This window comes from Cetorhinus maximus, chromosome 29, assembly GCF_964194155.1.
Source record: "Cetorhinus maximus chromosome 29, sCetMax3.hap1.1, whole genome shotgun sequence".
In the NCBI taxonomy this organism is placed as follows: domain Eukaryota; kingdom Metazoa; phylum Chordata; class Chondrichthyes; order Lamniformes; family Cetorhinidae; genus Cetorhinus; species Cetorhinus maximus.
In genome coordinates this window covers 23,133,452-23,148,632 of record NC_135907.1, presented here as the reverse complement: position 1 = coordinate 23,148,632, position 15,181 = coordinate 23,133,452, and positions in this window count along the sequence as shown.

Genomic DNA, 15,181 nt, shown 5'->3' with positions numbered 1-15,181 from the left:
TTCGGGGTGTCCTGAGGTCATCAAAAGGTGCTATGTAAACGCAAGTCTTTCTTTTCTTTTATAATGTCGATTAAAAATAGGTCGACGCGCAGCAAAACGATTCCGCCATCTTGCTTTCTCTTGCTGGTAACGTTTCGCTAAACGTCCCTCCACGTGCAGCCAATGTTCTATGACATGGCGCCCACTACACGGTGTCATCCATGTGGGGTCCGCACATTAATATCAGGCTCCTCCTGGTCATTTTGCTGCAACCAGTTCCCAGTTACCCCAGGAAGTGAAAATACACCAACTCAAACCTGGAAACTGCAGTATTCGTGTCTTCAGGGCAGTGAAGGGTTAATGTGTGGGACTGGAGAAACAGTACCGCCCACATGACGGTGTAAGAGAGAGTCACATGACTAAGAGTCTTTAGCAGTAGAAGGAGGAAGCTCATGGCTTAGACTGAGTAGCGCCTGTGGTCTTGTATATCTATAAATAGATACGTTCGTACAATAAAGCAGATCTTGTTCAGACCTGTCTACGGGCAGAATTTCCCATCCCCCGGCCAGGCACGCCCCCGACCTACACAGGAGTGAAATAGTCCGTGATGGTGTTGGGCGAGCGTCCCGAGGGCATCGCGCACTCTCGCCATCTTTTGGTCAGCGGGCAGGCGTGAGAGGCGGCAGTGTGCCCGCCGACAATGAAGAGGCCTATTAAGGCCCTCAGACGAGTAATTAATTTGTATTTTTTGCTGCCCGCTCACCCGTTTGGTCGGCGGGTGTGCGAACAGGCCAGGCGGCCTTTGCATTGTTGACGCAACCTCATCCACGGGCGGGGATGAGATTTCCAACGATTACTAAAACAAACAATAAGCATTTTTTAACATCAGTTTTTACACGCCCCTCTTCGTGTGACTGAGTCCACACGCGTTGACATGTTTATGTCATTTGTAAAATGTTTATTATTGTATTTAGAATTCTTCAGTTCCCTGAGGCAGCTCTGTGCCTTCAGGGAGCTGTCAGTGCCGCGCTCCCCAGCGCCTGCGCCCACTTCAGCGCTTCCGCGCCTCTCGCCCCACCACCCCGGCAGCGCTGAGGCTCTTAGCGCCCGTTTTGCGTTGGCTGGCCATTAATTGGCCAGCCAGCATGAAATTGTGGTCGGAGCCCGATGGCGGGTCCATCTCACGGCCGTCCCCAGGCCTGCCTGATGAGCGGAAAATCCTGCCCTATGTCTCCGCCAGTCGCAACCAACACATAACAGAAACCATTAATGCAAATGTGACAATAAAGATATATTAATTTGTTCCTAACACTTTGTAAGCATGTCACGGTGAAAGCCATTTTAGATTCATGCAACACTTCGGAACCCATTTTGAAATTAGCAAGTGCCAGGAACCTTCTGATGAAGAGTCACACGGACTCGAAACGTTAACTGTGTTCCTCTCCGCAGATGCTGTCAGACCTGCTGAGTTTTTCCAGCTATTTTTGTTTTTGTTCCAGAAACCTTACAGTTGTCTTGGTAATTCTCAACCCCCTCCCCAACTGCGGGGCTGTGTGTAAGGTAAACCTTTTTAATGGGGGAGTTCCGATTGTGGATTATGATGACCTAACTAGACCTTCCTATAAATCCAACTGAAGCCAGGATGAACTGTGGAAGTTTGTGGAATGAGTCAAATCAGATCAGCCATGATCTTACTGAATGGCGGAGCAGGCTTGAGGGGCCGAATGGCCTACTCCTGCTCCTAATTCGCATGTATGTAAATACAATGAGGTGATGGGATCTCTCCAGAACTCGATGGTGGATGTGAAAACAGCTTGGCAGCATTGCCCCAGCAGGACGTGGAACTGGTATTCTTGCTGTTCCACTGAAGTGTCTTTTTCTTCCCTCACTGCCCAGTGCAGGGCATCCTCCGACACCTCAATTCCACTGTTAATGCGTGAGCCCGGACAACAATGATCAAGAGACCATCCCGCCACGAAGACCAACCCTACCGCGAACTGAGAATGGCATGGAACATTGCTTTCCAAGTAGCATGAAACCATTAATTCCTCAAGTCAGAAACAAAAGTCGGTGCAGACTCGATGGGCCGAAGGGCCTCTTCTGCGCTGTGATATTCTGTGATTCTGTGATTCTGTGAAAAGAAAGTCAGAAAGTGCTGGAAACACTCAACAGGCCTGGAGAGAGAAACGGGGTTAACGGGCGGAATCTTATGGCCCTATCGCGGTGGTTCTGGTGCCGTCAAATGCGGCAAGTTATTCGAAAGCTCACTGATCCGGTAGAAATGGAAAGTCCTGCCGTGGGGGTGGGGGAGGTGGGGGGAGGGGGGGGTGGAAAATTCAGCCCAATGTTTCAGGTCGATGACTTTCCTTTAGAACCTCAACTCAGACATGATGGTAGGGCATCCAATGGGCACCTGGTATGAATAATCTTGGCAACAGAAACGGAAAGGAATATACGAGGAAATAGAAACGCAAACAATACAGTAAATCGTCAAAATCATTGAGACATTCCCAATGACTCTGTTTTCACCATCATCCTCTTTTGCCAATCGTATCGCAACAGCCTCAGCAGACGGTCAGGTGACTATCGAGAAACCGGTAGACTCAATTCCAATCACTGCATCTGATTGGACGAACATCATTATTGCCCAGACTATAGTTCCCTTCAGGGAATAAAATCCGATCCCCAAACTATATTCACTCTACCATCCCGCCACTTTCCCAGTGCCCATAAGAATTTTAGCTCTATTGGGACTAAGGAATGAGGGGACTCATACATTTGGGATGCCTAGATTGCCAGAATGTTGAAACAGGATGTGAATCTTGTTCGTTAACCTGCAGAGAGGATTCTGCCTCTTTGGCTCATAGAAAGAAAGACTTGCATTGCTATGGCGCCTTTCATGACCTCAGGACATCTCAAATCTTTATAGCCAATGAAGTACTTTAAGTGTCGCCATTGTTGTCATGTAGCAACTGCAGCAACCAATTTGCACAGAGCAAGATCCCATGCGCAGCACTGTGATAATGACAAAATAATTTATTTGTCGTGATTTTGTTAGTGAGGTAAATATTGGCCCAGGGAAAATTCCCCGGCTATTCTTCGAAGAGCACTTTGGGATCTTTTACATCCGCGTGAGAGGGGAGGTGGGGTCTCAGTAAAAGTGACCATGGGGCTGTCAGGGAGTAGTTAAAACCCAACTAATTCACTCCTGTCCCTGGACCTCCTGTCCTTGCCCAGTCTGGATCTATATAAGACTCCAGTCCCCCGTCAACATGGTTGACTTTTAACGTCTTTCTGAACTGGTCTAACAAACCCCTCAGTGGTCTCGCTACGTTCTCAGGGAAACATAGGATGGGGAATAAATGCCAGCCTTGCCACATCTCGACAATGAATCAAGACACAGTCTAATGAAAAGTCCTTTAATTGGCGGGTGAATTTATTCTTCCACAAGTTTCAAATACTACAAGTCATCAATCTACTCAGCTGGTCCAATATATAATTTGGCCCCGTGTTGCCCATCTCACCTGTAGGGGTTACCATCTCGGGGCAGGGCGGGGGAAAGTTGGTTCCGGCTTGTGCTACGTGTGACTTCAATCTGGGTCCTTGGCCTATCTCACTCCCCAGCTCCAAGCATCACTTGCGTTGATGTATTGTGAAAATTCAAAGCATGATGAGATTGACTGAGCTTGTAAATCTAAAACAGTGTCCCAAATCTCTTTGCAACAAGTGTTGAATGAATGGCTGCAAGGGTTAATTTTTAACATTTTGGTTATGTAGGTTGCCTTGTTTGCACACTGTACTTTCAAATATCCAGATAAATTATTTGCTCTATTTTTTTGCTTTGATGCCCTTCTTGGAATCAAATTGTTCACCTTTGCTTCAATGAGGAGTGTTTGTTCCATTTAGGGAAGGGATGATAATAACACGGGATGCGTGTAGTAGTCATCATATTAAGCTGCACGCTCTGGGACAGTATTGTCCAATACAGTGAGGTCAACACTCACCGCACGTGGCCAATCGGGAAGTCCAGATGTGGCTAATTGAATTTCAGGTCAGTAAATAAAAAGTGACTAAGGTCAACATCATGTGACCTCGACACCCGTATTCGCACAGTTTGCGCGTGTGAACTTGAACTTTTTCTCCATCTGCTGGGCCAGGAGTTAACGTTTGGCGTGCGGGCGCGTGCCCGACAGGCACAAGGGTCAGATGACGCGTGATGATGCCGGGCATGCGCCCCGATGTTACTGCGCACTCGCACGATATTTCGTTCGGCGGGCACGCACCAGAGTTGGCTGTGTGCCTGCCGATCATTGAAAGGCCTATTAAGGCCATTAACGAGCTAAGTAACTTGAAACTTAAGCTGCCCGTCCAGCCTAACGGTCAGCCGGCAGGCGAAAAGGCCAAGCGGCCTTTACATTTTTTTAAGGAAACCCCATCCTCCAGTGGGATGAGGTTTCCTAAAAGCTAACACAAATTAAATAAAACGGTTTATTTTGAAATTCAAAACATGTCCCATCTCACGTGACACAACCACACGAGGGGGGACATGTTTCATTAAATTTTTATTGCATTCATTAAATTATTTTTAAAAAGCGTTTCAATCTCCGTGAGGCAGCTCCGCGCCCCGGGGAGACCGAAGCGCTTTCTCATGCGCAAGCAGAGACTGCGTGCCGAGGCCCCGACTCTCCCTCCTTCCCCCCGCCCGCCCGCACAGGTAGCGCTCAGCACTGCCGCCCACGATCCAGGCAGGGCGGGGCCTTAATTGCCCCCCCCCGCAGCGTGAGATTGTGGTCGCAGAGCCAATCGGGGGCGGCGGTTGGCATCCTGACTGCCCCCTGCCCACTCTCGCCCAGCCTGCCCGACAAGGGGAAAACTCTGGCCTTGGTAAATGGTGAGGTGAAAAGCAGAGTGTTTTTTGATGGTTGCGAGTGCTTTACTCCCTCTGGTTTCTTCTATTTCCCTGTGGGATGTGAGCCTCGCTGGAAAGGTCAGCAATTTGTTGCCCATCCCTAATTGCCCTCGTTACTGAATGTGGGAGATATTTGTTAAGTAAATGTGCGCGCGTGAAAATCCATATTGTGTGAGCGTGAGGTGTTTGATACTAGTGTTAGTCTGTGTGACTAAAACTGTTGTTGTAGCCACACTTGGAATTAGTCAGTGATTGCTATTGGACGATACTGCTCCAGAAGGAAGGTAATTTTCCCCGTTCGCTTTCTAAATCTGTGAAATATATTAAAAAGTGACGATCAATTTTCAGCATGTCATGCTGGGAAGTGAATACATTTTGTAGTCTTGTGGGAGAGGCGATGATGAGAGAGTGATGGATGGGCTAGACACAAGATGCTGTGTAATAGTACCAGATTTGGCACTTTGTGGGTAGAGACTGACAATTCTGGAGGATGTTTCCTAAAGGTCCCTCGAACAGGTCAAGCGTTGGCTTCCAATGCGATGGAGGAGAAGTGATGCAACAGGGAGAAAGTGAGTCACCATGTTAGTCTGCTCAGGAACACATGTAAACTGAGTTTCACATATTGAACAGATACTTGGGCTGAATTAACAGACAGCATTGCAAAATAAACTATGAAGCAGCACCCCCTCGATGAACAATATTCAGCAGGAATTTTATCAGATGGACAAAGGAGTGGTAGGGTCTGAGTCAGAGGTCATCGTCACAGTAGGACCACTATCGACACAACAAAATCTTGCATTTATATAGTGACTTTAATGTCTGTGACACAGGACTCTGTGCTCTACGGGCTGTTCCCAGGGACACACACCGAGACAAACATCGACTGCAGCTGGAGGATCATCAACTCGGTGAAAGACGCGCTTTGGTCTGCCCGAAACTTGTTGGTCTTCCAGCACAAAGAGTTGTCCCCGACCGATTGTTGCGGACTGGCACAATCCAAAGTCCAGGACTACGTGCTGAGGGACGCACTAAAGCTTGGGGCAGCTGCCGCAAAGGCGCAATGGGGAAGGGTCGCTGTCTAAGACCTTTCTACCACAGCGCACCGAGAGACTGGGAACTGTTTAGAGCCCCTCGGGCTGTACAGATCAAAATGAAAGGCTGTAAATGATTGTAATATTGTTTGTACTGATGCACCTGGTGATACATTTTGTAAAAGTTTAACCTGGATTGTACCCTTGTAATGTTGTTTTTGAAATGGTTTGGAATGTGATTGAAGATTTTTTATGAATAAAGTATATTTTTACAAAAAAAAAATGTAGTAAATGATCCTAAGGCACTTCATTATGATCATTCTTATCAAAGTCAATTTGACACCGAGCCACATGAGGAGGGAAGATGACCAGAAGCTTGGCTGAAGGTTTTAAAGAGGGTTTCATAGCAGAGAGAGAGACAGAGAGAGAAAGAGAGAGACAGAGAGAGAGGGAGAGGGAGAGAGAGGGAGAGAGAGAGGGAGCTGGAGGGGTTTAGAGAGGGAATTATAGAGCTTAGAGCCCAGGCAATTGAGGAACACGTTCAGGGATACAGTGGCACTGGGTTTATTACTGTGATTGTTACTCATCTGCCTGTGAGCAAACAATCCAACCATAAGGAGGGAGGGAGAAGTCAGGATTGAGCAAAATTTGGGCCTACCACATTCCAGTACAGGTCATGGGGGGTCAGGAAGCCCGGACTCTGGCTAATTTCCCTCCCAATTCATGCAAGGGCACCAACTTTAACTGTTCTGTCTTAATGCTAACGGTAACTCACTCAGCAAAGACCAGGAATGGAAACCAAAGGCCCCTCATGATCGACATGGGTCTTGTGATACCTGGATCAATTCCACCCACAGCAAAGTTAGCGACACTGGAATTACACAGTTCGATCAGACATACTATTGATTATAGTCATTTGGTTTTACAGAACTTGAGTATTCCTGAAAAAAGAGACATGTCGAAGCTTTTTGTCTTGCACTCATCAGGACACTTTGCAAGAATACCAATATAAGGGGAAAACAACAATTTATACTGTGTGAGAAGACAATGCTGATTGGTTGGCAAGTGGGGTCTGATTGGCAGAGGCATTGCCACGAAGAATGCATTACTGACAGTGACTGACAGTTGACTGCCAGGTTCCTTGACCAGGTCAAGTGTTGGCTTCCATTGCAATGGAGGAGAAGTGATCCAACAATTAACATAAGACCATAAGGCCATAAGACATAGGAGCAGAAATTAGGCCATTTGGCCCATCGAGTCTGCTCCGTCATTCAATCATGGCTGATAAGTTTCTCAACCCCATTCTCCCGCCTTCTCCCCATAACCTTTGATCCCCATACCAATCAAGAACCTATCTATCTCAGTCTTAAATACACTCAATGACCTGGCCTTCACAGCCTTCTGTGGCAATGAATTCCATAGATTCACCACTCTCTGGCTAAAGAAGTTTCTTCTCATCTCTGTTCTAAAAGGTCTTCCCTTTACTCTGAGGCTGTGCCCTCGGGTCCTAGTCTCTCTTACTAATGGAAACATCTTCCCCATGTCCACTCTATCCAGGCCTTTCAGTATTCTGTAAGTTTCAATCAGATCCCCCCTCATCCTTCTAAACTCCATTGAGTATAGACCCAGAGTCCTCAAACGTTCTTCATATGTTAAGCCTTTCATTCCTGGGATCATTCTCGTGAACCTCCTCTGGACCTTCTCCAGGGCCAGCACATCCTTCCTGAGATACGGGGCCCAAAATTGCTCACAATATTCTAAATGTGGTCTGACCAGAGCCTTAAAAAGCCTTAGCAGCACATCCCTGCTTTTATATTCTAGTCCTCTCGAAATAAATGCCAACATTGCATTTGCCTTCCTAACTACCGACTCAACCTGCAAGTTAACCTTAAGAGAATCCTGAACTAGGACTCCCAAGTCTCTTTGCACTCCAGATTTCTGAATTCTCTCCCCATTTAGAAAATAGTCCATGCCTCTATTCTTCCTACCAAAGTGCATGACCTCACACTTCCCCACGTTGTATTCCATCTGCCACTTCTTTGCCCATTCTCCTAACCTGTCCAAATCCTTTTGCAGCCTCCCCGCCTCCTCAATACTACCTGTCCCTCCACCTATCTTTGTATCATCTGCAAACTTAGCCAGGATGACCTCAGTTCCTTCATCTAGATCATTAATGTATAAAGTGAAAAGTTGTGGTTCCAACACTGACCCCTGCGGAACTCCACTAGTCACCGGCCACCATTCTGAGAAGGACCCCCTTATCCCCACTCTCTGCCTGCTGCCAGACAGCCAATCTTCTATCCATGCTAGTACCTTGCCTCTAACACCATGGGCTCTTATCTTACTGAGCAGCCTCCTGAGCGGCACCTTGTCAAAGGCCTTCTGGAAGTCCAAGTAGATAACATCAATTGGCTCTCCTTTGTGTAACCTACTCTTTACCTCCTCAAAGAATTCTAACAGATTTGTCAGGCATGACCTCCCCTTGATGAAACCATGCTGACTTTGCCCTATTTTACCATGCACTTCCAAGTATTCTGAAATCTCATCCTTAATAATGGACTCTAAAATCTTACCAACGACCGAGGTCAGGCTAATCGGCCTGTAATTTCCCGTATTTTGCCTCACTCCCTTCTTAAACAGGGGGGTTACATTAGCGATTTTCCAGTCCTCTGGGACCCTCCCTGACTCCAGTGATTCCTGAAAGGTCGTCACTAACGTCTCCACTATCTCTTCAGCTATTTCCTTCAGAACTCTGGGGTGTAATCCATCTGGTCCAGGTGATTTATCCACCTTCAGACCTTTCAGTTTTCCTAGCACCTTCTCCTTGGTAATGGCCACCATACTCACCTCTGCCCCCCGACTCTCTTGAACTTTGGGGATGTCACTCGTGTCTTCCACTGTGAAGACTGACGCAAAGTACCTATTCAGTTCCTCTGCCATTTCTTTGTTCCCCACTACTACTTCTCCAGCGTCATATTCCAGCGGCCCAATGTCCACTTTTGCCTCTCTCTTACCCTTTATATATCTAAAAAAAACTCTTGCAACATGGCAGTTATAACTGTCAGTTATCATCACTGGTGCATTCTCCATGACAATGCCTCTACTACTCAGAGTCCCCCTGCCAACCAATCAGCATTCTTTTATCATACAGTATAAATTGTTGTTTTCCCCTATGTTGATATTCTTGCAAAGTGTCCTGATGAGTGCAAGATGAAGACCTTCGACATGACTCTTTTTTCAGCAATACTATTGATTATGATAAATAAATAGAAAACCTAGTTATATTGGATATTGATGAACCCCAATGTCACCATCTCCACCTCTGGTTGTATCTCAATACCATGAACTCTGACTTTCAGGTCTGCCATAGTGTGGCTTTATGGTCACATGACATGTTTTAGTCAATTAAGGTAATTAACTCTGAGCACTGAAGAAAGACTGAACACCATAATCTTCAAAACAAGTTCCATTTTATTCAAATAGGTGATGTCTTTGTGGAGAAAAATGTTTGGCAAGGGTTTTTTTTTTCTAGCATTTGTCTGTTGTTCAGTGGCTATATTGTTGCTTGATTGGCTTGGGTGAAGGGTCAAGGCCCAACATGCACGACAGTCCCAAGTTGAAAAGGATAAAGGAGAAGATTGGAAACAGTCACTAGGTGAGCCCACTTTTTGTTTTTAAATCCTGTAGGTTGAAAAAGGAAGGGGAGTGTATGGAAGGTGAGATGTTCAATAACGTGAGATCCTGAGGAAGGCTGGGTTATGACTCAGAAGCATGATCTTAACTTCAATATAGTAAATATAAAAGAGTAGCCAGCATGGATTCCAAAAGGGGCAGTCATGATTGACCAACCTTACTGAAGGCTTTAAGATATAATGGAAAGGGTAGATAACGGTAATGTAGTAGATGTAATATATTTGGATTTCGATAAGGTACCGCATTGTAGGCTCATAATTAAGGTTTGAGCATATGGAGACAGGGGGCAAGGAGCAGAATGGATAGGGGTCAGATTGGCAAATTGTGTGAAATGGTGTCCCACAGGGATCGGTGCTGGGATCACTGTTATTTAACTATTTGCATAAACAATTTGGACTCAGGAATCAGAAGTACAATTTCAAAACTAGTAAGTGATACCAAATCAGGGGGAAATAGTTAGTATAGAAGAGAGCTGACTGTAAATAATGTAGGAAGACATTATTACATTAAGAAGGAAGATGGTGGTATAGTGGTAATGTCACTGGGCTAGTAAGCCAGAAGCCCAGGCTAATGCTCTGGGACACAGGTTTAAATCCCACCATGGTAGCTGGTGGAATTTAAATTCAGTTAATAAAACCTGGAATTGAAAGCTAGTCTCAGTAACGGTGACCATGAAACTATCATTGATTGTTGTAAAAACCCATCTGGTTCACTAATGCCCTTTAGGGAAGGAAATCTGCCGTCCTTATCTGGCCTGGCCTACATGTGACTCCAGACCCACAGCAATGTGGTTGACTCTAACTGCCCCTCTGGAATGGCTGAGCAAGCCACTCAGTTCAAGGGTAATTAGGGATGGGCAATAAATGCTGGCCTCGCCAGCGATGCCCACATCCCATGAAAGAATAAATCAAGGAATTTGCAGAATGGGAATGCATTTGGCAAATAAGCTTTAATATAGATAAGTGTGAGGTAATATATTTTGGTAGGAAGATTAAGGAAGCCACATACTGCTTGGAAACAGAATCTAAACAGAGCAGAGGAGCAAAGTAATGCAGGGTTACAGATATACAAATCATTAAACATAGCAATGCAGGTTAATAAAGACATAAGGAAAACAAACTACTGGGTTTCGTTTCTCGAGGGCTAGAATGATGAAACAGAGAAGTTATGTTCGACTTGTATAGAACCTTGGTTAGACCACGCATGGAGTTACCGTGAATAGTCCCGGGTCTCCATATTTTATAAAGGAAATAGAGGCACTGGAGAAGGAGCATTTCTTTACTAGAGTGGTACCAGAATTGAATCGATTAAACAGGCTGGGACTCTCTTCCCTATAAAAGAGAAGACTGAAAGGTGACCTATTAGAGGCCGTCTTGAACGGGTTTGATACGGTAGACATAGAAAGGTTGCTTCCACTTACAGGCAATACCAAAATTTAGGACCATGATTGAAGGCAGTCACTAAACTAGTCAGAGCAGGCAAGGTGGCTTGAATGGCCTCCTTCACTGCTGTACCACCCTAGGACTCTATGTAGTCTCTGTGATATCCATCCAGTATTTGAGATGGCCTGGATGGAATAGAACGGATGAGGTGACCTTGCTAAGGTTCTGATAGTCATTCCTGGGAATTATTAGAGGGAGGGGACAAGAATAAAATTAGGATCAACTCACCAACCTCAAAACCTCTAAAACAACTAACACTTGGATTTTTTCTTTACTTTAATATGTGACATACATAATGCTTTATAAATATATACATTATACTTACATATAATATATATGTTTTAAAGGAGGTTTATTCTTTCTACTCATCATAATGCCCAGAGAACCAAATATTGGATTGCAAAAAAAAAAAAAATGAAGCAAATTCCCCTTTAAGATTTAAAGTTACAACAGAATGTCCCTTCAGGGTAGAAGGGCCAGTTAAAGAACTAAGGTCGTTTTGTATCTTTAAACACAGAGTGATGAGTTGGTTGGAAGATCTACTGTATTCACAAAGGTTTGAGTTGTTAAAAGTCTACAGACACCAGTCAGAACACAGCCTATTCTAGAGAGATCAGCTACAGGTTTGTCTCTCAGCAATAGGAAATTTGAGCCACAATAAAGGAATCTGCAAGGTTTTTCCACCTTTAACTCAAGAATTGGATTGGCAGGAACAGAGGTAGCACTGTGATGAGAGGGTAGGAGACTGCGGAAGGGGGCAAGAGAAAGAAGGAGGAGATGTGCATTTTATAAAGCGCCTTGTATAACTTCAGACTGTCCCAAAGCGCTTTACAGCCTTTTGGTACTTTTGAAATGTAGCTACTGTCGTAATGTCAGAAATACAGTGGCCAATTTATGCACAGCAAGCTCCCACAAATAGCAATGTGATGATAACCAGATATTCAGTTTTTAGTGGTGTCGAATGAGGGGTAAATATTGAGCAATAGTCTTTTGCTTTAAAATACTGTGGACGCTGTGGGATCTGGAGTAACATGGGATCTCCTGAACCAGAAAGAGTGGAAACCCTCAGTTGACTGTCTCATCTAAAATGCAGTACTTGTGACCTCTGCACTGAGTTTTGTGCTCAGGTGTCGGGAGTGGGACTTGAACCCAGAACCTTCCGACTCAGGTGAGAGCGCTGCTCACTGAGCCACAGCTGACAGCATGGTGGGGGTGGGGGCAGCGGAGGGGCTGGGGTCGGGGTTGGTGGGAGTTTGCACCTGCAACCAACGAGAGAGGGGGAAGAGAGTTGGTGGGAGTGAGAGGTGGAATCCTCAGAATAAACAAGGTGCAGCAAGACAGAGAGAACGGCAGGGGTAGAGTGAGAATCAAGCGAGAAAGAGAGAGAGAGAGATAAGAGCCAAATTAAATAGGAGAGAGACAACAAGAAAGAGAGCTGGAAGAAATTTGATTAAGAGGTGGATCAGTAAGAGACAAAGAGATGCTGTGATAGAAAAAAAACTAAAGAGATGAAGCCTATGTGGGGTAAGAGAAGGGAGAGAGAAACATCAGCAAGTGTACAATGTAGTAGTGAGAGTGTGTAGCAATGTAACACACCACCTGCTCTGTGAAATTAGCTTCAATCGTGAATATCCAAATTAACAACCTGTTTATGTTATTTAAGAGGGAGGCTCCTATTTCATTTCGGTTTAAAGCATCACAGCGTTTCACAGCACTTCCGATAAAAAGAGAGAAAGAGGGAGAAGAGAAGGGTTGACGAAGGGATGTTTGCATATTGCTTATTTGAACAGAAACCAGTGTGCAAGGGTACGGGGAAAAGGCAGGAGAATGGCACTAAATCATAAAGCTCATTCAGAGAGCAGGTGCGGACATGATGGGCCGAATGGCCTCCTTCTGCACTGTAACAATTCTGTGATTCTGTGCGTATCCAGGGACTGGAATGAACACTGGTAAAGCATGCATCCAACAAAACACTTCTGCCTTTTAGAGAATGATTCGTCCACATGAGCCTTTGATGCATTTGCCGCGTTTTTGTAACCAGATGTTGCTTGGACCTCTCTGTAAACTTTTTGAACCCTCGCTCCTGAAAAGTCAGTGGCATTTTTGTCATGGGCAAGTGATGGGTTTTTGTAACTGGCCCTGTTGTTTAGCCAGTTGCAGCATTATTGTCCAGTGAGGAGAATTGCCAGGAATTCCGGCACGGCTTTCAAAGGGCTCATGTTTTCAAACCATTGCCGATTCCTTTGTTGTGACCCGGGAGCTCTTTTCAAGTTCATGTTGAGCCCTTTTATGATTTGAAGCCATTTAAGTCACGTCAACACATTTAATACTGTTATACAATACTGGACAAGGGTGGTTTTAGAATCCATCATGTATATCTTAATGCACGAGATTGTGCCTCTTAAACACAAACCCAAAACATTGTGCCTGGAATTGTTACCGCATTCCAATAAAAACACTTGTTCATTCTGGATCAGGTATGTACACTTTGAGTGTTTGATACAGAGTCAGAGCACTGTAGTTATAGGTTGTTCCCCATTGCCTCCCCCCCACCCCCCACCCCCACCCCCCCAACCCACTTCCCCTCGCTGCCCTACTCTGGAAAGCACTCACTCAAGTGGGCAACCAGCTGTCTTCTGGGCACATCATCCAAGTACCCATTTTTCCTAGGTGAGTCTAGTTGGGTCATTGTTGGCGGCTGTTTGACTACAAGGAGCATCACAGTCAACTCCAATCCCATCTTCGCCACACATCCATATGCAAATTACTCTCCCGGCTACAGGTGAGGTCCATTTGTGGTCGGATATCCCGAATGACGCCATGGTTAAATATTATGCTCCATTGATTGCTATGCCTGGCTGCCATCCTAGCTGGGATTGGCTAACCCGGAACCTCTGGCATGAACCAGGCCACGTCCTTGTGCAGTAGACATGGAACCCACTCCTCTCAGATGCAAACATGTGGGTTAAATGTCACTAGAGATTAACATCTTGCTAAGTGATAAGCTGAGTGAAAGTGTTGAAGGGTTGGAGATCCATTTTGTAAATACAGGGTCCCGTTACCGGTAGGTGTGATTAGCCAACGCTAAGTGGACTGACAAGACACAAGGATGAACATCCACATCTGGTGGGGGCATGCCAACATTCGTTGTATTCGTTGCACAGGCTGGTCTCTGGGATCCCTTATCTATTTTGTTGAATAATTTCTGAGCCGAACCACAGTTAATGAACCCACTTGAGTTTGACTTGGAATCTCTTGTGCCTGCCCAATTTGCCAAGCATATGAAATGTTGTCAGTTATCACCAACAAGCTTGGCTGTATCCTCGGAGAGCGGGTGGGTCGGTTAATTAATCCCCAATTAAACAATTGTCTAGAAAGTATTGACAATTGATCGTATTGACTCATCATTTTTCCTTCCTTTGGTTCCAGCCAAAGTAAGCAAAAAGGGAAAACATGTGGAGATTATGGGAAAGAGCAAGGAAGTGGTGCTAATTGGATAGCTCTTTCAAAGACCCAGTACAGGCATGATGGGCCGAGTGGTCTCTTTCTGTGCTGTAACATCCTGTAATATTTCATGACTGCTTGCCTTGATACTTAAACCAGAAGAGTTGACCCAAATGGAGCTCAGCATCACAAACTAATTCCAAGCGATTTCCTGAGTCAAGCTTGGAGGAAGGAAAGTAACTGGGATGACTGACGCTCAGAGACTCCAGGACAGAGACTCTTATTTCTTGAGACGGAACAAAAAAAACTCAAACGTCCCATTTATTGGAATTTAACATGCTCCACCTGCCTAGTCATCAGCAACACAACGCAAGTCAGGAATGCAACAATCCCTTTTATCAGAATGCTCTCACTGACGACCCCTCTCCCAGCAGTTATTTAAATGGAGCGGGATTCAAATGTTGCCTGAGAAATTTTCCCTCTAACCATCTCCCGATGGACAGGTGTTGCCTTTATTGGTCTGTCCTGAGTATGTGCTGTGAAACAGGGCAAACAAATCTATACAGCAGATTTTTGGACTGTACTAAAGCCTAAATCAATATGATTGAATGAATTTTTATTATGAAACAGCATTTATTTTCCCTCGCTCTCCTATTAATTCAGCAACCTTTTGCACATAAAAC